Source organism: Narcine bancroftii, chromosome 5 (assembly GCF_036971445.1).
Source record: "Narcine bancroftii isolate sNarBan1 chromosome 5, sNarBan1.hap1, whole genome shotgun sequence".
Taxonomy (NCBI): domain Eukaryota; kingdom Metazoa; phylum Chordata; class Chondrichthyes; order Torpediniformes; family Narcinidae; genus Narcine; species Narcine bancroftii.
In genome coordinates, this window is record NC_091473.1 from 233,793,559 (window position 1) to 233,800,603 (window position 7,045).

Below are 7,045 nucleotides of genomic sequence, written 5' to 3' on the forward strand. Positions count from 1 at the left end.
TAGTTTAGTGAATATTAATCTCTCGAATGGTTCATGCGAGCGGTTCCTTTGCTCATTCAGGATTCTTACTGTCCATGGGAAGGTGTTCCTCCGCCAGGTGGTGCTGGTTTTGATACTCCTGTTATCTCTTTCCTGAAGAAAGTAGCTGAAAAATGCTGTGAGAGGGTGGAAGGGGTCCTCCACAATTTTGCACACCCTCTTCAGTCAAAGATCCTGATAGATCATGTCGATGGGGGAAAGGGAGACCCTGGTGATCCTCTCTATGACTCTTACCATACTGTGGATTGACCTCTGATCCAATTCTCTACAGGAACTGTATAACATTGTGATGCAGCTGGCCAGGACACTCATCTATTTTCTCTTCTATCCTCCCATCTATATCCACAAATGACATTTTGCTTGTTGACCTGTACTCCTCTCCCTGCCCCTTTTTCTCTTCTCCTCCTCCCTTTTTTTAAAATTCAGTCACCTGCCTACTTTCTGTTCACACCTTGACAAAGGATTCAGGCCCATAACATTGGTTATATATATTTGCTTCGTAGACCTGCTGAGGTTCTCGAGCACTTTTGTGTACAGTATTAAATTACAATCACAGCACCTGCAGACTTTCTTGTTTAACTGCATAATTAGTGACTGATCTTTACTCCTTCTCCAATCGATCCTGTTGTCGAACCTATTCAAGAGTGGTTTCCCAAATTAATATTAGTACTGTAAAAGTCCTAAAATCTGAACTGCTCAGGGATTGCATTGGTCTGGATTTTCAGATTTTTCTAATTCTCAGGAAATACTTTTAAGATTCAAATTTAAGAACGAACGGTCAATGTTGATAGTTTATTAACAGAATATTTTTCATATAAAACGCAAAGTACAAAATTTTTTTTTCTTAAATTAACGCAACTTCCGTGTAGTCACTTGTTGTCTCTAGGCATCTCTTGCACACAATGCATGCACGTGCACCCACAAAGGCCAAGAGTCTTTGGGAAGTCTGGATTCTTGGGTGGTCCGTATTTCAGGCGACAGTTTTTGAGAAGTCCGGATTCTCAGATGGTCGGGATTTCGGGTGTGCGGATTCTCAGACTTTTACCTTGTTCACTTCGAAATGGACTTCTTGATGCAAGGTAAAAGAAATTCCATTGATATTTAAAACAGTACATTGCCCCCACCTTGTACATTTAAAACAGTACATTGCCCCCCCTTGTGTTTCAGCCAAGAAGTGGCACCAAGAGTCAAATGCAGATGCTGATGGACTGATTATTTGGTGCATTAACTCTTTGATGCATGTGTTCTATACCTTATTTCAACAATTAAGTCAAAAGTATTTTCAGTAATATTAGTGTTCAAACAATTTATCTGTTTACTATATTGAATTGATCAATCATTCCACCAAAATAAGATTATGGGGAATATATTTTGAACATTTAATATTTGGTCTTGATGATTGTAAATATTAAACATTGGACCATTCATTAATGCATATTGTGAACTTCATGCTAAAATCTATTAATGAAATTATATCAGGTTTCAGAGCCTCTGTTCATTTAAGTGGAGGCTGAATGAAGAGTAACTCCAATGGCAGTGATTACCTTTAAATATTCTTCAGTAAAATGGAGTAACAATCTCTTAATAACATCTAATTGGCTTTACATACCTGCAAGGTCACTGCCAACTTACCAAAAAAGCATTTTAAGCCAGCAATCTCAATAACCATATTGTATCTTAGTAAAACTTCACTGTCGGTGAACAATTATGCTGACATGAAATAGAGAAATTCATAAGTAAAACACAAAAGTCTGCAGACATCATGATTGAAGTAAGAACATAAAGCTGGAGAAACTCAGCAGGCCAAACAGTGGACTTTATGTAGCAAGGATAAAGATACATAACTAACATTTCAGGCTTGAGCCTTCGTCAAGTTACAAGCAAAATGTAGGCAAGCGTCCAAACAAAATGGTAGGGGGAAGAGGGGCAGGGGAGGAGGACAGTCCCTTAGGCAGGAGGTAATAGGTGCATAAGGGAGGGAGGACACAAACAATAGGAGTTGGGGAATGGCTCTGTTAGAGGGAAGGGGCAGGAGATTTGGAGGAAAGAGACATTGGGATGGGGAAGAGGGTGAGAATGGGGAGTAGAAACCAAAGAAGTTGATGTTAATGCCAACCACTTGGACAGTGTCTAGGTGGTGGAAAAATTAGGTGTTGTTCCTCAATTTATGGTTTGACAGTATATGAGGCCATGGACAAACATGTCAGCATGGAAGTGGGGCACAGAATTGAAATGTTTGGCCACTGAGAGATCCCCGTCACTGATGTAGACCGAGTGAAGGTGCTCAGCAAAGCAATCACCCAGTCAGCTTCCAGGCTAGCAGATTTCTTCCCTGTTAAAAATTCTGTGCAGGTCTACTTGTCTTTTATTTACTTAAATAGGACTCAAAAAATTAACTAGGACCCTTTTGATGCATCACTCAATATCTTTGACCTACTACTATCAAGAAGGAGGTTCTGAAGCATTAAAATCAGTACTGCCATGCTGAGAAATAGTTTCTGTCTGCAGGCTGTGAGATTGATGAACATGAATTGAGTAAATTATTCCTATATGTGTGTGTGTGTGGGTGTGTGGGTGTGTGGGTGTGTGTGTGTGTGTGTGTGTGTGTGTCCAGAGAAACATTCTTTCATCTGGTTGTATATACAGTCAGGTTTACCTTGGTCCCAACAAAGCTTGAAAAACTCATGCAGTTTGGCATGCAGAGTTTTGCCGCCAGCCTTCCAGACTTCTGGGGGGATTCCATCCATACCTGCTGCTTTGCCACTTTTCAGTTGTTCGATTGCCTTATATGTCTCATCCAGGGTGGGAACCTCATCCAGCTCTAGCCTTAGGGGCTGTTGAGGGAGCTGGAGCAGGGCGGAATCTTGGACTGAGCGGTTGGTACTGAAAAGAGATTGGAAGTGTTCTGACCATCGGTTGAGGATGGTGATCTTGTCGCTGAGGAGGACTTTGCCGTCTGAGCTGCGCAGCGGGCTTTGGACTTGGGGTGAGGGGCCGTACACAGCCTTTAGAGCCTCGTAGAAACCCCTGAAGTCGCCAATGTCCGCGCTGAGCTGTGTTCGTTTGGCGAGGCTAGTCCACCACTCATTTTGGATCTCCCGGAGTTTGCGCTGAAGATGGCTGCATGCGCGACGGAAGGCTTGTTTCTTCTCTGGACAGGACGGCTTTGTAAGGTGAGCCTGGTGGGCAGCTCGCTTCTTTGCCAGCAGCTCCTGGATTTCCTGGCTGTTTTCGTCAAACCAGTCCTTGTTTTTCCTGGAGGTCAACCAGTTTACCTATCTCGGCTGCACCATTTCATCAGATGCAAGGATCGACAATGAGATAGACAACAGACTCGCCAAGGCAAATAGCGCCTTTGGAAGACTACACAAAAGAGTCTGGAAAAACAACCAACTGAAAAACCTCACAAAGATAAGCGTATACAGAGCCGTTGTCATACCCACACTCCTGTTCGGCTCCGAATCATGGGTCCTCTACCGGCACCACCTACGGCTCCTAGAACGCTTCCACCAGCGTTGTCTCCGCTCCATCCTCAACATCCATTGGAGCGCTCACACCCCTAACGTCGAGGTACTCGAGATGGCAGAGGTCGACAGCATCGAGTCCACGCTGCTGAAGATCCAGCTGCGCTGGATGGGTCACGTCTCCAGAATGGAGGACCATCGCCTTCCCAAGATCGTATTATATGGCGAGCTCTCCACTGGCCACCGTGACAGAGGTGCACCAAAGAAAAGGTACAAGGACTGCCTAAAGAAATCTCTTGGTGCCTGCCACATTGACCACCGCCAGTGGGCTGATAACGCCTCAAACCGTGCATCTTGGCGCCTCACAGTTTGGCGGGCAGCAGCCTCCTTTGAAGAAGACCGCAGAGCCCACCTCACTGACAAAAGGCAAAGGAGGAAAAACCCAACACCCAACCCCAACCAACCAATTTTCCCTTGCAACCGCTGCAATCGTGTCTGCCTGTCCCGCATCGGACTGGTCAGCCACAAACGAGCCTGCAGCTGACGTGGACTTTTTACCCCCTCCATAAATCTTCGTCCGCGAAGCCAAGCCAAAGAAGAAGAAGAAGATATACAGTCAGGTGACAATAAACTTGAACTTGAATGATGCAAGAGGGAATCTTAAGATAATGTTTCATGTAATTCTTGCCTTCCTACTTTTCAAAGTTCATAGCTGGGCTAATGGACACAAACATTGTTGCAAAGATTGACAGGCCAGAGAACATACTAATAAAATAATGAGCCCCAAATCTCATTTCAGTTTTTCTTATTGTATAATTGGTGAGCTTGATAAAGGGTAGGTAAGTGGATTCTGCTATGAAGCTTTGATTGAAGATTCTATTTCTTTTTAAAATATTTTTATTGAGTTTAGCATAATAATCCAGATACAAGTTATTAATATAGCAAAGCAACAGATAACATATACATAGCGTATAATTAAAGTAAGTGGACAATACGGTGCGGACTAGAAGGGCCTAATGGCTTGTTTCCGTGCTGTAATTGTTATGTTATGTTAAATTTTAAATTTCATCTCTAATTGTTAAATGTCATTGTTAAAATGATAATGCATATAGATCTGTTAAATAATATTATTACAAACCTCAGTATACCTTAATATAGTATCTAAAAAAAGAGATATCATCAAGGATAATCATAATTAAACCCCATAAATCCATTTATCTAAAAGAGAAAAAAAAACCCTGAAACTAATAATCTAACCCCTCCCTCTAATCAAGGTTACAAAGTCAAAGATGAATCAAGTCACGACCTCCAGAAGACAGATGGATCAGCACCAGAGCATCCAAATCACCTAAAACTGCCCATTATGATAGTATTCTAGAAATGGGCCCAAACCTTTTCAAACTGAAACTTTTTATCTTTAATTTCCTCTAAACTTAAATATGTCATTTCATCATGTCGCTACTGTGCATGAGTCTGTGAGAGTTCATCTTTCCATTTTATTAAAATTACTCATCTAGCTATCAACGTGCTAAAAACTAAAACTTTCTCTTGAGATGCTGATAAAATTTTATCCGGTTCATGTGAAAAACCATACAGGGCAATTAAAGGGCATGGATCTAATTTAATCTTAAAAATCGTTGATAAAGAATGAAAAATATTCTGCCAATATCCTTCTAATTTAGGACATTCCCAAAACATATAAATCAGTGAGGATTCAAAATTTTTATACTTTTCACAAAATGGAGCAACATCTGCATAGAAACAGGATAATTTGAGTTTAACATATGTATTCTGTGTACCATCTTAAATTGTACTAAACAATTCCTTGCACAAAATGAAGAACCATTGATCAAACTAAGAGTGGAATACCAATCTTCATCTGAAAAAAAATATTAAGATCACACTCCCAATCATTTTTAATCTTAGCCATTGGGGCTCGTCTTAATCCAATAAATCAATATAAATACGTGATAACAATCCACTGTGAAAAATTGTAGATCAAAAAGTATATCAAGAGTATTTGAGTTTGTGATTCGAGGAAAATCATTCAGTTTAGACTGAACAAAATTCCTAACTTGCAAATATCTAAAAAATGTATATTAGAGAGCTTAAATTTAATTGACAATTGTTCAAAAGAAGAAAGTTATTTAGAATAAATAAATCTTTTTAAAAAATATTTCATATTCTAAATTGACACATTATCAGATAATGAGAATTAGATTGAGAATATGGGCTCAATTTAGGAAATTATTTGGTTATAATAATTTTTCTCTGGCTAGTTGTATTATAGATAATCATCTATTCCTGCCTTCAGTATTCGATGAAGGCTTTAAGGAATGGTACAGACTTGGTATTAAAATTTTTAAAGATTTATATATTCAAAAATTATACTTCACAAGTTTCAAATTCCCTCTTTGAATTTACATTAAGTAGAGATAAAAATAGTTAAAAAGACAGGGAGGAGGATATCACGGGTTGATGCACACTTGCTTGATGACCCTTGAAGAAAAAAATATGATAGATGTTGAATAAAGATTAATGATCCAGTGGTGTCCTGCAACATGATCGTCTGTCACCATATGTTGTGCTTTCAACTGTAAACACATTTGTTTTCATAGGGGATTTCCTGCTCATGAAACCAAAATCTCTAAAATTTGCACATTTTAAATGTGAATGTTCCTATTGTATCAGTAAATTGCAGGTGTTATCACCAATAAAAGTAGCATCATGTATTGTAAGAGACATTTACAGCATCTTGCTTCTTGCAATAGTGGCATAGGTTGACTTTTCTGGGTTGTTTTGGCTGTGTCTCTATTTCCTCAAGCATAGGCAGCTGAGATTTGAATTATAGAGGTTTATATAGCACTATGAGGAAAAGGTACAAGGACTGCCTAAAGAAATCTCTTGGTGCCTGCCACATTGACCACCGCCAGTGGGCTGATAACGCCTCAAACCGTGCATCTTGGCGCCTCACAGTTTGGCGGACAGCAACCTCCTTTGAAGAAGACCGCAGAGCCCACCTCACTGACAAAAGGCAAAGGAGGAAAAACCCAACACCCAACCCCAACCCACCAATTTTCCCCTGCAACCGCTGCAATCGTGTCTGCCTGTCCCGCATCGGACTTGTCAGCCACAAACGAGCCTGCAGCTGACGTGGACTTTTTACCCCCTCCATAAATCTTCGTCCGCGAAGCCAAGCCAAAGAAAGATGAGGAAACAAAGTGAATGCTTACAGTCTTTTTACCAGGGTCTACAATTCTTGAATTAAAGGACACAGCTTTAAGGTGAGAGGAAAGTGATTTAGAGGATACATGAAGGACAACTTTTCCATCCATGCTGAAGACCCTATATGGAACAAGCTTCTAGGGTACCAAACAATGTTCAAAAGACACTTGGACAGATAAATGAGTAGAAGGGGGTTAGAATTAAATGGACTAAATGCAGGAAAAATAGGACTACCCCAGAATGCTATTTTGGTTAACATGGACAAGTTAAATGTTAGTTATCCTTTACAACCTATAGATGCTGCATGACATGTTGAG